The sequence below is a fragment of the Carcharodon carcharias genome, chromosome 2 (assembly GCF_017639515.1).
Source record: "Carcharodon carcharias isolate sCarCar2 chromosome 2, sCarCar2.pri, whole genome shotgun sequence".
NCBI classification, from domain to species: Eukaryota; Metazoa; Chordata; class Chondrichthyes; order Lamniformes; family Lamnidae; genus Carcharodon; species Carcharodon carcharias.
Window position 1 is genome coordinate 13,745,691 of NC_054468.1, and position 23,074 is coordinate 13,768,764.

General features: G+C 39.6%; 1 protein-coding gene and 1 long non-coding RNA gene across 2 annotated transcripts in view; one reads left to right on the forward strand and one right to left on the reverse strand.

Moving 5' to 3' along the window:
* LOC121291698 overlaps nucleotides 1-23,074 on the reverse strand; it is a 123,501-nt gene that overhangs the window by 73,638 nt on the left and 26,789 nt on the right. The gene's annotated exons all lie outside the window — the stretch shown is intronic.
* The window catches only part of skila (SKI-like proto-oncogene a), a 79,007-nt gene that overhangs the window by 24,394 nt on the left and 31,539 nt on the right, over nucleotides 1-23,074 (forward strand). The window lies entirely within an intron of this gene.

Genomic DNA, 23,074 nt, shown 5'->3' on the forward strand with positions numbered 1-23,074 from the left:
GATTGCAATTTTAAAAATATATTAAAATGTACCAAGGCAGTTCACAGAAGTGTAACCAGACATTTACAGTGTTGGCTGTCATGGAAATTTTAGTTCATGAGCAAAATCTGCTTCTTACCTGGAGATAGGAAATGTTGAGTTTAAATAGAGGAAGAGGCCAAGGGAGGTGGGGGGAAGGCTATGTACACGGGGGAGAGAGAGCAGGGTGAGACTGGAGACCGAAATCACCGAGAATGAGAAGTTGCTCAGCGCAGAGTTGGAGGGACGATATCTTGGTGAGAAACAACTTTCTTGTTGATGTGATGTTTCAGTCTATGGTATCTTGCAGTTTGGAATGCACGGACATTCTAAATTGCACTTGGACTCTGAGTTTATTGGCTAATTACAGTGTGTTACTGTGACAGAGGAACGTTGTTGTGTCTCTAACATTTTTGTTTTTATAAAGAATTTAGAAATTAATAATTAAAAATGTGTTAAGACAGTAACCTTGATATAGTTATCACCTTCTGGATTTCTTACATCTGTTGAGTACTTTCTGATCCAGCCTAAACCTACTTATAAAATTACGTCATGAACTATCCTGTAAAATTCACTATTGCAGCAGTTTCCCGGCGCAGTCTACACAGGCAATGTACTCCCTACAGTACATTGTAAACAGCTGACCTTAATGACACTGGGGATTACGTCAGCCTCTCGCATTGCAGCAGCATGGTTTTTTGTGACCTACTGTAACCTTCTGTTTTTTCTGCATAGCAGAAAACTGGTCATGATGGAAGAAATTGAATCGCAGCACAAACAATTAATTTGTAACTTGCTCCTGGTAAATTATATTACCAGGCAGCCATTCCAGTAGTGTTTCTAAAATCAAATAAAAAATTTAATATGATTATAAATTAGTTGAATATTTACTCCTAATTTATTATGTAAGAAATAATACTATGTATTTTAGAATGTTTATTGTAGTAAAGTGTGCACAAAATATGTTTTGCTGCTGGTTATTGCAGTAAAAGTACATATTTTGAAAACTCAAATATTCTGGTTCAAAGGCTAATCCTGTGGGTTTACTTTTCATACAAATCTTTTGATAATAAATCATTTGCTGTAAAGAACAGCTGCAAACATACCTTATGATAGGATACGGTAACATAGTGGTTAAGTTACTGGACTAGTAATTGAGAAACCTGAATTCATGATTGGAGACATGAGTTCAAATCCCACCATGAAAGCTGGAAACAATAAATATGAACTTAAAACGGGTATCAATAATGGTGAACATGATACTACCGATTGTGGTAAAACCCCACCTGGTTCACCAATGTCCTTTAGGGAAGGAAATCTGCTGTCCTTACCTGCCCTGACCCATATGTGACTCTAGACCCACAGCAATGAGGTTGACTCTTAACTGCTCTCTGAAATAGTCTAAGCAAGCCAGTTGGTTGTATCAAGAAGGCAGTTCAACACTCTCTTTTCAAGGGCAGTTATGGATGGGTAATAAATGCCAGCGATACCCACATACCCCAGATGAATAAAAAAAATGCTCTGTAAATTGTTTGGTTGTTAGAGAAGTGCAGAAAACCTTAAAATGTTCCTCATTTTATTTCATTAAAAAAAACGCAGCCTTGGTTATATTTTTGAATGTGATATTGAATTTTGCTCCTTTCAGGGGTTAAGGACGAAGCTTAAATCTGGGTGTTGTATGTTGGAGCACTGTTGTGAGTCATTAGAGAGTGGTGGGATTCATGATCCAGTTCTCACTTCAATTTCAGTGGAGAGGCTGAGAAAGAGGGATGTAAGGAAGGAAGCTGCCTTGAAGTTGTGGGTCTGCTTCGTTTTGGATCCTTAACTGCAGAAAATAAACAAATTCAAATGATCCTGTCACTGGAAGATGATAGTGAGGGGCAGTTTGCTTACATGTTCTTGCATCTTATAGTAAGTTGAGTACTGCAGCACTCTATATTGTGAGAATCTAGCGTTGACGCAGTCAGGTCTTGAACCTGTGCGTGCATAACATTTTCGATTTGGTGTGGATAACAGCCAAATGATGTCTCTCGAGCAACAACAATACTCCACTTGGACAGTACGTCTATTATTAAGCACACTGGTATTTTGAAATTTTGTTGTTGCTTTTTAAACTGATGGTTTTTCTTGAAATAATTCAAAGACCTTCAGTTTCACAAGAGTAAATTACAGGACTAATTTGAACTCGTGCCATGGATGAATGCCAGCAAAAACAAATTCGGTATTCACCTCAAATATGTAAAATATATCAATGCTAGTTGCTCTCCCACTCAGGCACTCATGTAGTCTTATCAACCCAGTAAATTGCTGACACACTTACCTCTCTATCTACTGAGTCATTTCAGTACATTATATCAAAATTCCTACAGAAATTTAACCTCTTATTTATAAATTCTTTTAAAGTTTTGTTTACTGGTAACTCCCAGTATTGAATGCCTCATTGTGGGAGTATTCAGTTACACATTGTCAGGTGTTAAATTATCCTGAAGATAGAAGGGGAAGAGTCTTATAAGGAAAGGCAAAATTGCAAATGTTTGAACTTTGCATCCTTCCTTCCACTGTTAACAAAAGAATCCAAATTAAACAGTGGTTTGGTGTACTGTTGTATTAAGACTTCACCCCCAGATGAGGTTCCCCAAAGTTGTTGATCCAGGCAAGACCCCTCAATTTGTCACCATCTGGCTGAGATACCCCCAAATTGTACCCCAATTGAGGAGGGATAAAATGGCTCCCTGTCTTTATTCAGCCTCCCCGCCCCACCCCCATGTTGGTTGCGACAAGATTTAATCTAAAAAAGATCCCTTTCATGGATACCTTTTTCCTAGACCCTATCGTTCTGGTTTTGAAGGAGCCAATTTGTTCAGACTTTGAGAGATTCCAGTAGACGAATAGTTGGTTTCGAGGTTCCAGAAAAGTTGACTCCAGTAGATGGATAGTCTGTTTCAAGGTTCTGGTAGAGAGGGGGAGAGATTGGGATACCTGCAAAAATGGCTGTTACTTCTGAGTCAAACTTCCAGCACTTGCTTGCTCTCAGAACACCCACCACAGACAGGCACTGGGACAGCTTTTCAGCTCACTTTTAACCCCTTTGTATATTCCAAGTTGGAAGCGAATTCATAAATCTGTCTGGGCATTGCTCACAGGATTTCTTGATGAGATGATACGTATCTCCCATTATGTCCCATTGTCTCTACTGGAGGGAGGAATTGGTTTCTGGATGTCTTTAGCAGTATCTTGTCTGGCTACAGGATGGGGTCTCATTATCTCTTGGGGAGTCACCCTGCCATATTCCAGTCAGTGACTTGTGTGCATTTTAAAAACTCGAGTCTTATTTTTTAAAGTCCAGTTTTTTTGGATGCAATTCGGTGTTTTTCCCTTCGTTATCATGACAGCTGTACACGATCATTTTTAGTTTTTGTACAGTGCTGAACACTCCTGATGATAACATGTCCATAAAGCCTTATTAGTTCCAGATGCATAGTCTTGCAGTATCTTTCAGGAATTCCTTACTATCTGATGTTTCTTAAGAAAAAAATAACCATAAGTGGAAGTCAAGTTTTTCCCTCATACCCCAAGAAGAGATTGGAACAGTAGAGTGCAGAAAAGGCTAAGCTTGAACATAAAGTGACTAACAGAATGTCATGTAACAGGATATTTTAAATGTTACAAGTGTCTGAAAATTACACTATTTAATAATTGTTTGGCAAAAATTAAAATTTTGACCATTTTCAACCCAGGCAGATTTGTGTTGAAAGTTCTTTTTTGTAACTTGACCTACCAATATATATCAAATTATAACTTTATACAGTATTGTTATTGGATGTTTATGAAATTAGTGGTGAAAGTTATTTATAATCTGGTTTTGTAAGAATAACAATTTGAAACTTCCCATGTAGGCTAGGGTTTCAGTAAGTTTCAAAGTAAGTAGGAGTTTTAAAGAAAAGTGACTTGGCAGACCTTAGAAAGCATCATGTCAAGGATGCAAAAAATGATTCATTTCCCTGCAATGAGCCAAAATTTTGAAACTGACCACTGTGTATCCATTTTTAATTTACTGAAAGTAGGTGGGGAAATTCTTTGGTTACCGACTTCTGATATTACAGAATCCTGTAGGTGGCAGGTGGTAATCCACTATTTACTTGGGGGCCTCCCGAACTCTAGCATCCAAATACTTGCTCGTTAAACTTGAAAGAAGTTAACTAGGGCTAAATCCAGTTGGACACCACTTCTTAAATTGCATGCTTTATTTTATGAAATAAATTTAACTGCTGTAAGCTAAATGCTTGTCAGATGTCAAAACCAAAATTGGAAGTATTTTTGAAGTGGATGGGCATGCATTCCTTGTAATGGACTTGATTGCATTGTTGTAGCAGTTAAGCTAAACATTTCTAACCTGGCAAATGCTGCACTGTTAAACACAATGATCAGAAAAAAACTGCTGTGGAAAAGCCTGAATAAGAAGTGTTTTAGTTATGGTTTTAGTTATAATGAGGGGGGACATTTCTGTAGATTGATGGTAAGCTGGTTTGCTTCCATACCACAGGTGACATGGTACAATGATGCAGGTGAGCCATTTTGAAGGATGAAAAATCCTCAATAAGATTATTGTACTGTTGTGGAAGATAACAGCATGTCAGAGAGAGAAATACACTGATTAGCTTCTGTTATAATAGGAAGGTGGGTGCACTCTGCTTGAAAGGTTTAATGTCTTTGTTTAATTCAAATTTGCTTAATTTAAATTATTTGATCATTAACATTTTTAAGCAATATATTCTCACTTTGTATACATTGCTTAATTTAATAATTTTAAATTTAATTAAAAAAAATCAGGAGTAGACTGTACTTTAAAAAGACTGCCTATTTGGCTTTCACATCTGAACTGCTTATGTAGGATATCTATTGGCGATTAATTAAATAGTTACAAAAAGAGCAGTATTATGGTAGATTTGACAGAATTTTGTCACCTGTAAAGTTTAAATGAGGTGCGGTCACAAGACTGACACATATAAACAGACAGAATTACCTGGAAAAACTCAGCAGGTCTGGCAGCATCGGCGGAGAAGAAAAGCGTTGACGTTTCGAGTCCTCATGACCCTTCGACAGAGGATTGGTTATTTGCTGTGATCCTTTACCTTTCAAGGACTGAGTGGATTGCTGGAAGAATATCCACATATTTTCCAGCTAAAGTAATAGGGGTATGATGAAGTGAAACATTACAGGATGATTTTTAATTTCACTCATTAGAATCACCAGCCTTTGTGCTGACATGACCCTTTTAGCTGTTTGAATACAATAATTAGTGTGTAATATGGATCTTGGTGTGAATCTGTTTGAGTGGTCCTATTGGTCTTGCTGATTCCTGTAGTCACAGAACTGAACATTTGAGACTTTAGGGCGGAGGGAGGATTTTAAACTCCCCCTGTCTCATTCCCCTGGCCCATAATGGGGAAGTGGGGTTTGAGGGGTAGGTGCAAAAACCGAAAAATTAAGCCTGATTGAACCCACCTCCCACCCAGGGAGACAGGGCAGGTGGTAAGTGACTAACCTGCCAGACATTTAAATATTGAGGCTGTTTAGGACAGTTTTTTAAATTAAGTGGTACAGAATGGGTTCCTCTATGCTTGGAAAAACTGGCAACTGAAGGGAGGTGAGAATGGTTGGATTAATCACTTATGTGCCTTTGCAGCATTACTTATGGGGACCAAAAAGAACAGGAGCTTCCAGTCGGTTGCACAATACTAACCTGCTTTCCGACTTGCAATCAGACATCAATGATCAGAGTCTCTGCCCTATCAACTCCATTTGCTCATGGCCCGTGAATTCCTCGCCAGTCTCCCCACCCGTCTGCAAACTACTCACGATCTGCGATGATCTCTCAGTGCCACATCGCCATCCCTGCCCCTTGCCCCGACTTATCTACTCACAGCTGCAATCTCCTCTCAGGCCCTCCCCCATCTACACGCACATACCCTCTCTGCCCCTACCCTGATCTGAAGGCCCTACTGAACTATTCAAATGTCCTCCCCTGGACCTCCATCATGATTGATCCCTTTTTCCCCCCCACCCTCCGCTTCTCCCCTACCCCCCAACGTTTCACCAATCCTTGATTTCCTTGATGCTCCTGCTAAAATGGCAGCCATTAGCCAGCTTCTGAATCTAGCTGGCTGGGTTACAGTCAAAAGGTATGTGATGTTTTGCCGTGAAATTGGGCAGGAGCTCCGGAAAACCCACATTTAGGTTTTCTGCTGCTACACCTCCCTCCTCGCCTCACTGTAAATATCGGGGCCTATGAATCACCAGAGATGGGGGAGGTATTACCTCGCTTCCTCTGAGATTTCACAAAGGGACAGTGTTAACTACTCCCACTCTCAGATGAGATTGAGGGAAATCTTACTTGTCAGTGGAGGTTGAGTTTCAACATAAAATCAAAACGAAGAAAAGACTCTTATGTCTTCCATTTTCCCTCTGCCACAGAATATAGTATTTAAAGATTAAACAAAACTCTGACTGCACAAACCAGTTTTGCTGAAAATTTTTGTTGGTAGACTGATTTCTGCCTTTAACTATCATTTTTCTAATTATTTTTAATGATTGAAACTGTAAGTCTCTAAGTGTTACTTTGCATGCTACATTAATGACACTTGGATTGTTTCTCGCTCATTTCCTCATAAATTCCAACATCTACTCATTAAGGTCTTATTTCACAGAAGGACTAGAGAAACAATTAAATCATAGTGTGAAACAGTTGTGAGTATTATTAGCAACAGCCACTTTCATTTATATAGCAACTTTAATGTAGAAAGCATCCTGAGATGCTTTATACATGCATAATCTGACAAACCATAGAAAAGTTACAGCACAGAAGGAGACCATTCGGCCTATCTTGTCCATGCCAGCCCGAGGACGCCCAGGTGCCCTTTCTAATCCCACCTTCCTGCAATTTACAGTACTGAAGCTGCAGATCCAGGTACTTTTTAAAAGAGTTTAGAGTTTCTGCCTCTACCATCAACTTGGGCAGCGAATTCCAGACACCCACTGCCTTCTGCGTAAAAACGTTCTTCCTCATGTTCCCCCTACACCTTCTGCCACTTATCGTGAATCTATGTCCCCTGGTTCTAGTATTCTCCACTAAGGGAAACAATTTTATCCTGTCCACTCTATCTATTCCTCTAATAATTTCGTACACCTCAATCAAGTCACCTCTCAGCCTTCTTTGTCCTAAAGAAAATAACCCCAACCTATTCAATCTTTCCTCATAGCTACACTTTTCTAACCCTGGCAACATTCTTGTAAATATCCTCTGCAATCTCTCCAGAGCTATTACGTCCTTCCTGTAATGTGGTGACCAGAACTGCACACACTACTCCAGTTGTGGCCTCACCAGTGTTTTATACAATTCCGACATTACATCCTTACTTTTATATTCTATACCTCTGCCAATGAAGGAGAGCATTCCATATGCCTTCTTTACAACCTTGTCTACTTGAACCGCTGCCTTCAGGGACCTGTGTACTTGTACGCCAAGATCTCTCACTTCATCTACCCCTCTTAATATATTTCCATTTATTGTGTAATCCCTGTAACTGTTTGACCTCCCCAAATGTATCACACTTCTCTATGTTAAAATCCATCTGCCACTTTACCGCCCACTCCACCAACCCATCCATATCATTTTGAAGATTATGGCTATCCACTACACTATCCACTATTTGGCCAATCTTTGTGTCATCTGCAAATTTCCCAATCGTGCCCCCTACCTTCACGTCCAAATCATTAATATATAACACAAACAGCAAGGGTCACAACAACGACCCCTGTGGAACACCACTTGAGACAACTTTCCATTCGCAAGGGCCTTTTATCCAGTTTGCCACTTTACCCTGAATCCCATGAGCTTTTATTTTCCTGACCAATCTGCCATGTGGGACCTTGTCAAATGCCTTGCTAAAATCCATGTATAGAACATCCACTGCACTACCTTCATCAACCCTTCTTGTCACTTCCTCAAATAATTCAATCAAATTTGTGAGACAAGACCTTCTTTTAACAAATCCATGCTGACCATCCCTGACTAGTCCATGCCTTTCCACATGACAGTTAATCCTAGCTCTCAGGATTGATTCTACTAACTTGCTCACCACCGACGTAAGACTAATTGGCCTATAATTGTTTGGCATTTCCTTTGATCCTTTTTAAACAATGGAACTACGTTTGCATTTCTCCAGTCCTCCGGTACCTCCCCTGTATCTAATGAAGATTGGAAAGTCATCCTCAGAGCATCTGCTATCTCCTCCCTGACTTCCTTCAGCAGCCTCAGAAACAATCCATCTGGCCCTGGTGACTTATCAACTTTCAAGGATTTCAACCCTTCGACTACTTCCTTTCTCTTTATGACTATCCTGTCCAATATCTCGCAGTTTTCCTCCTGGACTACTATGTCTACATCCTCCCTTTCCTTTGTAAACATGGAGACAAAATATTCATTCAAAGCCCTTCCCACAGCCTCTGCACCTACACACAAGTTTCCATCTTCATCTCTGATAAGTCCCATTTTTTCCTTAACTAATCTTTTAGCATTAATGTATTGGTAAAACATCTTTGGGTTATCTTTAACTTTACTTGCTAATCTTTTTTCATGCCCTCTCATTGATTTCCTTATTTCCTTTTCTACTTCGTTCCTGCACTTCCTATATTTGTCTAGGCTATCTGCAGTGCTTAGTTCTTTGTGACTATCGTACGCTTTCTTTTTCTGTTTGATCTTCCCCTGTATTCCTCTAGACAACCAGGGGGGTCTAGATTTGGCAGTACCATTCTTATTTTTGTAGGGGACATGTCTACTTTGTACAATTAGGATCTCACTTTTTAGTGCTTCCCACTGGTTTTCCACTGTTTAATCCTCCAGCAGTGCTGTACAGTCTACCTCAGCCAAGTCCCTTCTCGTTTCTGCAAAATTTGCCTTCCCCCAGTTCAAGACTTTTACACCTGCCTTATCTCTGTCCTTTTCCATGGTAATGCTAAATTGAACTGAATTGTGATCACTGTTCCCGATATGGTCGCCAACTGTCACTTCACCCACTCGCCCTTCTTCGTTCCCCAGGATTAGGTCTAAAATTGCATCTCCTCTCATTGGGTTTGTCACTAATTGGTTGAAAAAATTTTCCTGGACACTGCATGAATTTTTCTCCCTCAGTGCCCCTTATATTGTTTGCATCCCAGTTGATATTAGGATAGTTGAAGTCTTCTACTATTGTTCTTGTTCTTACAAGCAGAAACTTGCCTACATATTTGTTCTTCTGTCTCCCTTTCACTATTTGGGGATCTGTAGTATACTTCCAGTAGTGTGACTGCCCCTTTTTTATTTCTAAGCTCAACCCATAAAGCCTCGTTTGTTGACCCATTTAGTATATCATCCCTTCCCACAACTGGAATTGATTCTTTAACCATTAGTGCTACCCCCTTTCTTTTTTATCTCCTACTCTTTCCTGTCTGAAGACTCTATAACCAGGGATATTAAGCTGCCAGTTTTGTCCCTCCTTTAGCCAGGTCTCCGTTATAGCAATAACATCCTGCAGCCATGTGTCTACCTGTGCCATTAACTCATCTACTTTGTTTGTAATACTCCTTGCATTGAAGTATAAACAGTTTAACCCTGTCAATTTCCCTTGCTGGACACTTTTTAAACTTTGTTTCTCCTGTAACTCCATGTCTATCACTACATCCCTAGCTAATGTTCTACCTCAATTTTTCTGATCTGAATCTGATCTATCTGATCCTACTCCTGGGATCCTATCCCCCTACCACACTAGTTTAAATATTCCCCAACAGAACCAGCAAAAGCTCCCGCAAGGACATTGGTCCCAGCCCTGCCTGGGTGTAGCCTGTCTGGTTTGTACAGGTCCCACCTTCCCCAGAATCAGTCCCAGTGCTGCAAGAATCTGAATTCCTCCCGGCTACACCATCTTTTCGGCCATGTGTTCATTTGGTCTATCCTCTTATTCCTGCTCTCGCTAGCACATGGAACTGGGAGTAATCCTGAGATTACTACATTTGAGGTCCTGCATTTTAATTTATCTCCTAACTTCCTGTACTGTGCTTGCAGATCCTCACCCCTTAGCTTACCTATGTCGTTGGTACCAATGTGTACCACGACCACTGGCTGTTTACCTTCCCTTCCCAGAAGGAGGGACACTGGACACTAAGCCAGAGAAGGGGATATTGGATGAGTTAATCTAAAGTTTGGTCAAAGGGGTGGGTTTTAAGGGGGCTCTTAAAGGATCAAGTGGAGAGGCGGAAGGGTTTTTGGAGGGAATTCCAGAGCATTGGGCCTAGATAGCTGAAGGTACAGCTGCCAGTGGTCGTTGGAGGACCAAACTTTAGAAAAGTTTAAAATTCTGAAGGGTTGGAGCTGGAGAAGATTTCAACGATAGAGGAATAGGACCATGAAGACTGAAATTTTAAATTGTAAGTGTTGGCGGACCAGTCAGAAATGTGATCAGCAAGTTAAATCTGAATGGCAGGAAGGGAAACCCACCATCCTAAAAAATCCTGGCCATAATTTTTATGGACGAAACATGTTATTAATTGCAATAAGTGATTGGTTTGCGATCTATCTTGATCGCTAGCATAAATTAGGGATACATATCAATTTTATAATTTCTATAACAATCTACTAATCTATTTTGGGAGGGATGTTCTCAGAATCCACAGTGCCATTCTTCTACATTAAAGTGGATAAGATGCAATTATAAAAATATAATTCATGCAATGATGTGCACCATTAAGTTTGAATTTATCCCCAAGTGCTAGATTCCTGATTAGAAAATAAGGACCAGCTGCTGGTCACCTTTTTCTTTCTCTCGGTTTAGCTGTTTGTTTGGTTTTGTTTTTCTGCATTTTTATTAAACGCTCTCTCTCTCTTTCTGTGTCTGATTTTCTGCCTTTAGTTCTAGACTGTTTTATAGTTGTTAATATTAATTCTGTGTGTCCAAGAACAAAAAACAAAAGTAGAACATTTTGGGGGTGGGGAGAATAAAGACAGGTAACACTGAATTGAAAATTCTGTTTCTAATAAAGTGAGAAATGAACAATGCAAAATTTGAAAAGGTACGCTAAAGCAGGAAAAATAAACAAATGGAAGATGGAAAATAACAAATTTGCTTATTTTTGAGATTTCAGCTATCTTTTTTCAATTACCATCTATGAAATTTTAAGGTTAACCTTTACAGTATTTATTTTACAGTAAAACAAACTAGTTGATTCTGAACATCAAATCCCAACAGGGTTTTAATCATTTGCCATATTTTTTTAATAAGAATTTAGGTTAGGAATTAGTGAAAAGTATTTTTATGTAACAATAAGTGATTTCCAGAAACCAGCAGCTAGACAATTCACCTTATATTCATGTGCTTACTGAGGGGCCAGCTAGCCATAAAGATTAGCCTCTGGTGTACATCTACTGTATCATGTGTTTACCGCAGAACCTTTAGCTCTACATTTTCTTTCTGGTATCTTCCCATTATTAATTTAGGAGATTGCTGCTTGCACATGAATTTGCAACTTGCTGTTTGCTTACGTTATAGCGTATATATGTTACGTTACAGTGTATGCTGTTATTAAACTATACATTATAACGTAAGCAAACAGCAAGTTGCAAATTCATGTGCAAGCAGCAATCTCCTAAATTAATAATGGGAAGATACCAGAAATGGGGATGGGAAGAACAAGTGGTGCAGAGCAATATTGTTCCACAGAAAGGATATATCTACCAAGCCAGCTATTCAATATGCCTTTAAATGTCTTCTCAAATTCTATTTATTCAACCATGCTGTTTTTGATTGCTGCTAATTCTTCCGTTTGTGCTCAGTGTCTGCTTCTCTGCACAGCACTTGAGTAGTTTTTTCTTCACTTATGGTATGATGTAACTGCAAGGCAGTAGTTGTTGAATTTTTAATTTCCAGCATAATTCCCAGCCCTGTAAGAACGTCGGGTGATGTAATAACTACATAAATGCAGAATGATTATGAATGACAGCAAATGTCATTCACTAACTTTGGAAGCCTGCTACTCTAAAGTGATTTGTTGAAAATAAAAATCCTTATTCAGTTTGTTTACATATTTTTGTTGTCATATTTGTGTCAACTTAGTTTTTCACAGAAATTTTGAGTTGGTGGATGGAGGTGAGTAATAGAACCTGACAGATTTGTTACATGTAACTGCTTCCAGAGTGGTTGGCACAGTAGTTGGGAAACCGTTCCAGCTACAACAATTCGGTGCAATTACCCATTCTCTGGTTTGGCGATCAACACTCTATTCTACTTGCAGTACTGTTAATTATAACATATTTACCTGAAGATATTGATTGGTGTCTAAAATCCTCAAACTAACATTGTCAATACAAAATTTCAAACAAATACTCTTTAAGAAAGCCTGGCAAAATTTTATTTATTATACATATTCATTACTTGAGAAAAAACTCTGGTTAACTGTCTCCTCATGTGCTATTTTAGATTTTTGGTCACAGTGGTTATCTAACATATTAGCATATTAGACATCTTTTCAGCCCTTATTGTCTTCCGGCATTCATCATGGACGCTGCTGGAAAATGGTGGAATGTTTGATAATGTGTCTGCTTCTTCAACTTCATGTAGAGTGAATGCATCCTCACCTCTTCCCCACTTTTTCTGGAGACAACATTTCTGATGGCTAATGAGGGAAACATATCGATGTCCTGTTTGGACCAGCTACGTTGTCCCAATGCTGCATGTTATCGACTTCAGTGCCAATGGTCATGGTTGAATCTGTGTAATCACATGCAAAGTGGTACAGGCCCCACCAAGGAAAAGTTAGATTTAGAAATTTGAAAAAAATGTGGCTGGGCAGCAGACTGACAGTCTCTTTCTCCTGATGCAGCAAGCCACCGAGCTCTGCAGTAGCATGTTTCCACTCCCAGGGATGGAGAAATGGTCAGGGGCAGTGGGCATCTGTGAGGTGAACCAAAATGCTTGGCTGCCTCACTTATGCCATGGAAGTGGCAGAGTTGAAAACTCAGGCCATTGAGTTTCAAAAATTTATGTGAAAATTAAAAAAATTACATAACTAGCTCCTATTTTATGTCAAAAACAAAAACAGAATTACCTGGAAAAACTCAGCAGGTCTGGCAGCATCGGTGGAGAAGAAAAGAGTTGACGTTTCGAGTCCTCATGACACTTGGAAGGGTCATGAGGACTCGAAACGTCAACTCTTTTCTTCTCCGCCGATGCTGCCAGACCTGCTGAGTTTTTCCAGGTAATTCTGTTTTTGTTTTTGTTTTGGATTTCCAGCATCCGCAGTTTTTTTGTTTTTATCTCCTATTTTATGTCCTTGGTTTAAAAGAATATTTTCAAACAGTATCATATAAACAACTCCCCTTGCTGCCTGGTGAAACCATTGTCACCCCCCTTTATGCAAAATTCTCATCCTCGTCCTTTTCAACTGTGTCTAACCTTTTCTCTCCAAGGTTTTCTCACAGGCCTATGATGACTCTTCACAAAACTCCCTTGCAGAATTATGTCAGCCTGGTTTCCACTTTGTCCACAACCGCAAATCCATTCTAGTTGAAGTCATTAATTAAAAAAAATAGTAACTGGAAACATAGTACTTGGAAAGTTCTCCTGATAAACACCTCTGGTACTCATTATCATCAAAATTCTACCTTCCTTCCCTCTTTATGGTCCACCTTCTTGGGATCCTCCTAGATTTAAATGTCCCAGAAGATCCAACACATTGGTCCAAGGCCCAACCATCTTCAGCTGCTTCATCAATGACCTTCCTTCCATCATAAGGTCAGAAGTGGGGATGTTCGCTGATGATTACACAATTTTCACTATTCGCGACTCCTCAGGTACTGAAGCAGTCCAATATCCAGGCTTGGGCTGACAAGTGGCAAGTAACATTCGCACCACACAAGTGTCAGGCAATGATCATCTCCAACAAGAGAGAATCCAAACATCACCCCTTGATGTTCAGTGGCATTACCATCACTGAATCGCCCACTATCAACATCCTGGGGGTTACCATTGACCAGAAACTGAATACTGTGGCTACAAGAGCAGATCAGAGGCTAGGAATCGTGCAACAAGTAACTTACCTCCTGACTCCCCAAAGCCTGTCCATCATCTACAAGGCACAAGTCAGGAGTGTGATGGAATACTCCCCACTTGCCTGGTGGAGTGCAGCTCCCACAACACTCAAGAAGCTGGATACTGTCCAGGACAAAGCAGCCCGCTTGATTGGCACCACATCCACAAACATTCATTCCCTCCACCACCGACATACAGTGGCAGCAGTGTGTACCATGTACGAGATGCTCTGCAGGAATTCGCCAAGGCTTCTTAGTCAGCACCTTCCAAACCCACGATCACTACCACCTAGAAGGACAAGGGCAGCAGATAGATAGGAACACCAACACCTGGAAGTTTCCCTCCAAGACAGATAGGAACACCAACACCTGGAAGTTCCCCTCCAAGTCACTCACCATCCTGACTTGGAAATATATTGCCATTCCTTCACAATTGCTGGGTCAAAATCCTGAAACTCCCTTCCTAACAGGACCATGGTTGTACCATGGACTGCAGCGGTTCAAGAAGGCAGCTCACCACCACCTTCTCAAGAGCAACTAGGGAAGGGCAATAAATGTTGGCCCAGCCAGCAAAGCCCGTGAATGAACAAAAAAAAACATCTTTGACAATGTTCATTTTGCGATGGAGGCAAAACTAGCAATGCCCATCCAGAGTTGTCCAGGTGGTAATAAGTCAACTGCATCTTCAGCAGTAGTTTTTCCTTCTCCTCTCAGATGTTCATTCCAGACTGTCCAAGATTCTATCCTTTTTCATTTATGTGTTGTCCCTTCGAATCATTGCCCACAGGACCAGGGCCAGTTTTCATACGTACACTCACAACATCCCGTTCAATCTCTACTACAAGGCTTAGTTCCTTGACCATCTCTATATTATCATAGTGCCCGTGGGCTAGTTTAATATGTTTAGGTGATATAGAAAGCAAGTTGTGTTAGGTGTCACATATTAGGTGCTGATATGGAAATGAGAAGCAAATTCTTATTTGTGTAATGGCAATTCATTGAATGAAAACACAGGACACACCTTTGGTAAGTTTACATTTCTTTTCAGAGATAAAAACAAAAAAACTGCGGATGCTGGAAATCCAAAACAAAAACAAAAACAGAATTACCTGGGAAAAACTCAGCAGGTCTGGCAGCATCGGCGGAGAAGAAAAGAGTTGACGTTTCGAGTCCTCGTGACCCTAGTTCTGTCGAAGGGTCATGAGGACTCGAAACGTCAACTCTTTTCTTCTCCGCCGATGCTGCCAGACCTGCTGAGTTTTTCCAGGTAATTCTGTATTTGTTCTTGTTTTACATTTCTTTTCGTTGGACAGTCCGATTTCCTCTGGTTTACTCTTATTCTGGACTGTTGCTCTGCAAATCTGTCACCTGCCCTTGGTGAACCTATGTCTTATCTCCTTTACCCCATATCACCTTTACTCCTAGTTATCAGAAAAACATTTTTAGGATTACAGAGTGCCATGATGCGCACACTTCCTTATAAAATGTGTGTTTGCCTATGGACAAATCAAAGTGAAAGCTGGATTTGGCGAACCTAAAAGACATAGTGATACTGTCGTGCTTGAATGAAATGCAAGTAATTGCAAATATGTTAAATGTTATGCGGAGATAAATTTGGTCAGATCCTATTTCCTGCTGTGATGTAAGCAGAAATCAATCTTGTTAGTTTTGATTTTCTCCTGACTTCAGTTGATGATTTTAATGCTGTTTTTTCAGCATCCTAGGGAAATGCCTTTATGATCAAATTCATGTTAAAATCATTCAGGTGGGGTTAGCTATAGTAGGCCGTGAACATCATAACCATGTAAACACCCCCTGTTTCTGCCGCAACCTCACTTCATCTGCTGCTGAAACGCTCTTCCAAGCCTTTGATATCAGGACTCAGCTATTCCAGTGCTGTTCAGGCTGATGTTCACCTTGCATGCTCTAAACTTGAACTTATCCAAAACTTCCCTGTCTGTTTCCTAACTCACACCAAATTCCCATTCAATCATCATCTGTGCTCATCTACATTGGCTTCCAGTCCAGTAACATCTCAATTTGAACATTATCATCCTTGTTTTTAGATCAGCCTATGACCTCTCCCCTCCCTATCTCCATAATCTCTAGCCTACAACCTTTCGAGATACCTGTGCTCCTCCAATTCTGGCTTCTTGTGCATCGCCAATTTTCTTCACTGGTGGTGTGCCTTCAGTTGCCTAGGCGCTAAGCTCTGGATTTTCCTCTCTAAACATCTCCTGCTCGCTCTCCCCTTTAAAAGCTACCTTGCCTGTCCTAATATCTCCACAAATGGCTCTGTGTAAATTTGGTTCATTGCTCCTGTGAAGTGCTTTGGGCCTTCTTGTCACATTGAAAGCGCTGCATAATGTCAAGTTGTTATTGCAACGCAAACACCATTTGGATCCTGGAATCTAATCTATTCTAGAGGTGTTTGTTAATGGACTTCTCTCTGTAAGATCTTTTTTTCCAGAAATCTGCTACAATAATGTGAAAAATGAATTTATACTACCTGCTGTAATTTTTATATGAAAAAAATACAGCCAATCTGTTTTGCTTTTGTTCTTTGTCCCTTGGCCCATTCTACCTTGACCATGAAGGACAGAAGGACTACTTATTGATCAATTAACTAGTGACATTGCATTCTCTATGCAATCTTGAACTTCTTGGTAGCCACTACCATTTCAAAATATTTCTCTTTGACAATGTGGGAATTATGATACGAGGAAGAGGGTGCAGGAAGTTTTCTTTGGTGGATAACCTGATACCTAAAACTGTGATGCTTCTTTGAATTCAGAAGCTAGTGGTGAGGAGCAAATATGCATGAAAATCTTTTCTCTGCTTTGGATTGACTTTACTTTCAGGATCTACAGTTAACTCAAATGCTCCTTCTATTTTTAGTAATGAGAATGCTTTGTGCAGTAAGTAACATATGAACATATGAATAAGGAGCATGAGTAGACTGCTTGAGCCTGCTCCGCCATTCAATAAGATCATGGCTGATCTAATTTTAACGTCGACTTCACCTTCCTGCCTACCCCCGATAACTTTTCACCCTTGCTTATCAAGAGTCTATCTACTTCTAAAGACTCTACCTCAACTACCTTTTGAGGAAGAGAATTCCAAAGCGTCTCAGCCCCTGTGAGAAAAAAAAAATTCTCACCTTTGTCTTAAGTGGGCGACCCCTTATTTTTAAACAGTGGCCCCTAATTCTCCGAGATCCTCCCACAAGAGGAAACAACCTTTCCACATCCACCCTGTAGAGTCCTCTCAGGATCTTATGTTTCAATCAAGCCACCTCTTACTCTTCTAAACTCCGGTAGATATAAGTCTAGCCTATTTAACTTTCACTCATAAGACAACTCGCCCATTCCAGGTATTAATTTATTAAACCTTTTCTAAACTGCTTCCAATGCATCTACATCTTTCCTTGAGGAGACCAATACTAAACACAGTACTCCAGATGTGGTCTCACCAATGTCCAGTATAACTGAAGCAAAATCTCCTTACTCTTGTATTCAATCCCCCTTGCAATAAACAATAACATTCTAATGCTAATTACTTGCTGCACCTGCATGCTAACGTTTTGCGATTCCACCTTCCAAACCCACGACCACTGCCATCTAGAAGGGCAGCAGATAGTTGGGAACACCAACACTTGGAAGTTCCCCTCCAAGCCACTCACTGTCCTGACTTGGAAATATATCGCCATCCCTTCATTGTCGCTGTGTCAAAATCCTGGAACTCCCTCCCTAACAGCACTGTGGGAGTACCTACACCACATGGACTGCAGCGGTTTAAGAAGTCAGCTCACCACCATCTTCTCGAGGGCAACTAGGTATAGGTAATAAATGCTGGCCCAGTCAGCAAAGTCCACATCCCGTGAATGAATTTTTAAAAATCATGCACTAGGACATGCAGATCCCTCTGCATCTCAAAGCTCTGTAACCTCTGGCAATTTAGTTAATATGCTTCTTTTTCATTTGCCCTGCCAAAATGGACACCTCACATTTGGCCACATTATACTTCGTTTGCCAGATCTTTGCCTAATCACTGAACTTATCTATATCCATTTGTAGCCTCCTTATGTCCTCTTCACAACTTACTTTTCTATCTATCTTTGTATCATCGGCATATTTATCATCGGCATATTTAGCAACCATACCATTGGTCCCTTCATCTAAACCATTTATGTAAATTGTGAAGAGTTGAGTCCCCAGCACTGACCCCTGTGGCACATCACTTGTCACATCCCGCCAATCAGAAAACAATGCATTTTTACCTACCCTCTGTTTCCTGTTAGCTAACCAATCTTCTGTCCATGCCAATATGTTACAACCTACACCTTGAGCTTTTATTTTCTGCAACAACCTTTGATGAGGCACCATATCAAATGCCTTCTGAAAACCTAAGTACAGTACATCCACCAGATCTCCTTTATCCACAGCACCTGTTAATTCTACAAAGAACTTCAATAAATTGATTAAACATGATTTTCCTTTCACAAAGCCATATTGACTCTGCTTGATTATCTTGAATTTATCTAAATGCCCTGTTATAACATCTTTAATAATAGCTTTTAACATTTTCTCTATGATGGATGTTAAGCCAATTGACCTGTAGTTTCCTGCTTTCTGTTTCCCTCCCTTTTTGAATAAAGGAATTGCATTCATTATTCTCCAATTTAATGGAACCTTCCCCGAATCAAGTGAATTTTGGAACATTAAAACCAACGCACCAACTATCTCACTTGTCAATCCTTTTAAGACCCTAGGATGAAATCCATGAAAATCCGTGGACTTGTCAGTGTAAGGTTCCAATAATTTGCTAAGCACAACTTCCCTGGTGATTATAGTTTTCTTGAGTTCCCTCTTCCTTTCTGATTCCTGGCATACAACCATATCTGGGATGTTACTTGTATTCTCTATCATGAAGACCAATGCAAAATACCTGTTCAATTCATCCGCCATCTCCTTATTTTCCATTATTAACCCCCTAGATTCACTTTCTATAGCTCTAACACTCACTTAGTTAAATAATAAGAGTTAACAATCTATGGAAACTCTTACTATCTGTCTTTATATTTCTGGCTAGCTTTCTCTCGTACTCTAATTTTTCCTTCCTTATTAATCTTTTAGTCATTTTTTGATATTTTGTCCAACCCCCTCATCTGCCACCCACGTTTGTGCAATTATATGCTCTTTCCTTAAGTTTGATAACATCTTTAACTTTTTTAGTTAACCACAGATTGTGGGTCCTCCCCTGGAAAGTTTTCTTTCTTGTTGAAATATGTCTATTCTGTGTATTCTGAAATATCTCTTTAAAAGTCTCCCACGACATCACTATTGACCTACCCCTTAACCTAAATTTCCAGTTCACTTTAGCTAGCTCTGCTTTCATGCCCTCATTATTACCCTTATTTAAGTTTAAAATACTAGTCTTAGACCCACTCTTCTGTCTCTCAAACTGAATGTAAAATTCAATCATATTACGATCACTGCTACCTAGGGGCACCTTCACTATGAGGTCATTAATTAAGATTTGAGTGAATTCAAGAATGTATACATTATAATTGCAAGAAGCAGTGTGTAAAAAAAAAAACTCTATTTAATTTGTTGCAGATCTGGAAAGTTTTGTTTCATACTTTAATTTAGAATGCTCATCTTTGTTCAAAGTACTGCCCCAAGGTTCAGTATTGCAGACAGTATTTTTCAGCCTGGTACTCTGCAATGTCATTCACCTTAGGGACATTGTTTATTTGGACATCTTGTTAAGTTGAATTTGCTCTGTAGGTGTCACACTAATAAAGAGCACTACCCCTAATTGCATGGCAAAAACATCAATATTAAAGCAAAATTTTTTCATAACACAGTACATTGATGAGACGACTTGACAAAGAATTAGATTCAGGAGCATGCAATACTTTAAAGAAAAGGATTTGAATTTTCATTTTTAAGTAAAGTTATGGTGATGCATTGCCCTTTATGTAAACTGGTGATTTCATGTTCAATGGATTTTGATCTTTAAAGAAAATCCTTGTAGGATTCACACATCGGGCTCAGATGACAATGCCAGTTTACACTTATATTGCACTCTTAGTATAGAAAAACATCCCAAAATGCTTAATGATTCAGTCAACTGGAAATGAAGTGTGTGTGGAAAAGGAGGGTTGTCCTTCCAATGTGATCCATTAGCCACCACAGACAGCCATAAAGTTGGACTTTTTAAAACCTATTCAGAGACCTTTTTTGTTTCAGCAGGTTATGCATCCTCATAGAAATTTTAAAAATGCAATAATGCGACAAAGTATAATGGCCACTGGGCACAATCACAGAGATGATCTTGGATAATGTCAGTGTACTGATGCAACACTTGCATTCCAACTTGATAAAATTGCTTCCTTCTTGGATCTTATAAATTCCAATTGCAGAATTTTAGTAAGTATGAAAACTGAGACAACTAAAGATATAAGTAGATGTGGGGTCTAGTTGCTCTGTGGGGCAGATCTAGTTTAGATGTTTTTAACAACTACTTCCTTTGGCAGGTCGTGTTTAATGACATATATTGGATTGAGTGCTGTTTTGTCAACTTGGTTAGAATTCTAGTCATCAATTCAACAAATTTTGTTTTTGAAAGACTGGGTGAGCTGGTGGAGATAGTGACATGAAGTACCATACTTGACCTCAACCTCATCAATCCACCTGTTGCAGATGTGTGCCTGTCTGATAGCATTGGTAGAAGTGATCATCACACAGTCCTTGTGACGGAAAATCTAATTTGCAATGTGAGAGAATCTTCTATCATATAATGTAGAACTACTTCCATACTAAGTGGGACGGACTTAAGATGTTAGAAGCACAGAACCGAATATCAAGGTGGTGTGTGGGCCTCAGCTGCAGTGGAATTGTTTAATATCACAATTTGCAACCCTTGGCACATCTCTGCCTGTTGATCACATTCAAGACAAGAGACAAAGCCTAGTTAAATGCATATTGTAGAAGGGCACATCAAGATTAGTACCAGGCACATGTTAGAAAGAGTTATAACTTCGTCAAGGTGCTGCAGATGAGTAGATTATTGACAAAAGACTTGTAAGGGATGTGAAAGGTAATTATAAAAGACCTTTCTTAAAGCTGAAATTCTAAGTAGTTCTGTGAATTCATTAGTGTTTGTAGTAGTTTGTTTTGTAGGTTAATTTGATTGCATCCTCTAAAGGATAATGCAGTAAGCATCCTGTGATCTAGATGAATATTCCCAAAATGAAGATGAATGGCAGTCTGGCTAAACCTGCCTATGGTGACCTAACACTTAAATGCACAGTCTCAGTTCTGAATAGGTACAGTAAAATTACTTACTTATTAAGAGACATTAATGCAAGAGCAGCAACTGATGTGCTGTTGCCATGGAAGTATTGCTGTCTCAAGACTTCTCTTTCTGAATGTGGCCATAATCTAAATTGATAGGTTGATTAAGCAAGCCTGTCTGATGGCATGTAATATCTCTTTCTAATCAGTTGCAGTAGTTTGTTTTGATTGGAACAGAAAGTGCCATGAGACTTCACAATGAAGGACAAAATATCAACATGTTCAGGCATCTTATTTGGAACTCCCCATGTCATCTTCACTTTTGACTTTCTCACCCTACATGAGTTGGGGGGCATGGACTTTTGGGGAAATACAGCACATGTTCACTTCAGCAAGATCTATGAATAATGTGTGCTTCTAGGTTGCTTCTAATCAGTTTTAATGATTAAATATAATTAGGTGTGACTGAGACTCATAACTAACAATGCAGACATCCATAATTGTGATAATACCATGGACTGTAATGCTCTTTAATTATCGCACAAACCTAAAAGTCTTAAAGGGGCATTTCCATCACCTTGTGGTCAGTGTCATGCTTTACAACTGAAGGTTAGAAGCTTCCTGTGACATTATGAAATTCTGCTCTGAAGAAGAATCAAACTGACTCGAAACATTAACTGTCTTTCTTTCCACAAGTGCTGTCAGATCTGCTGAGTTCTTCCAGCATTTTCTGTTTTTGTTTCAGATTTCCAGCATCCGCAGTATTCTGCTTTTATCTTAGTGATTTAAATCCACAGATATTGCCTTTCTAAATAAGATTTATTGCTGTCAAATATTTTCCTATCTTCTAATTGCCCTGCACCGTCTGCAACCAAAGGAACACAGTGGTAATTACTCATGGGAGGTGATTAATCTTGAGGCTCTTGTACAGTTTTTTGATGAGTACAGGACCATATCATAAACTGCATTAATAAATTAAATTAGACCTACATTCACTAAGGCCTTATAAGGAAAAGCCATTAGGATGCTATGAGAAATTATAGATTTAGTATCAGTGCAGTAACAAGCACACTTTTGACTTTGAGATATATTATTGAGAAAGAGTAGGGACTGCTTTTGTGTTGACCTGTGAGTACTTGATGTTGACATTAGACCCCCAAGATAGAAAAAAATGTTCCATCCCTATGTGAATACAACATAATTCCCCTCAAAGGCAATCACCATTCTGACTGCGAATTATATCACCATTCCTTCACAGTTGGGACAAAATCCAGGAACAGCCTAACAGCGTGTGGTGTGCCTACACCACATGGCCTGCAGCGGTTCTAGAAGGCAGCTCACCAACCCCTTCTCAAGGGCAACCAGAGATGGGCAATAAATGCTGACCTGGCCAGTCATATTCACTCCCCATGAAAGAATAAATAAATAATTGGCTAACATGGACCAAGGGGAGGTGGTGGGTATGTGGGAACTCTACACTAGCCAATCCTGTGTGCTGAATGCTTAATGAGGACGCGATGAACTACATAACCAAATTTGAAGATGACCAGTTTTGCCCTGACAGGTTTGGTGGGGTGGGGCGAGGGAAGTTATCATAGCAAGCCTTTGCCAATAAAGTTATGGCTGATCATATATCATC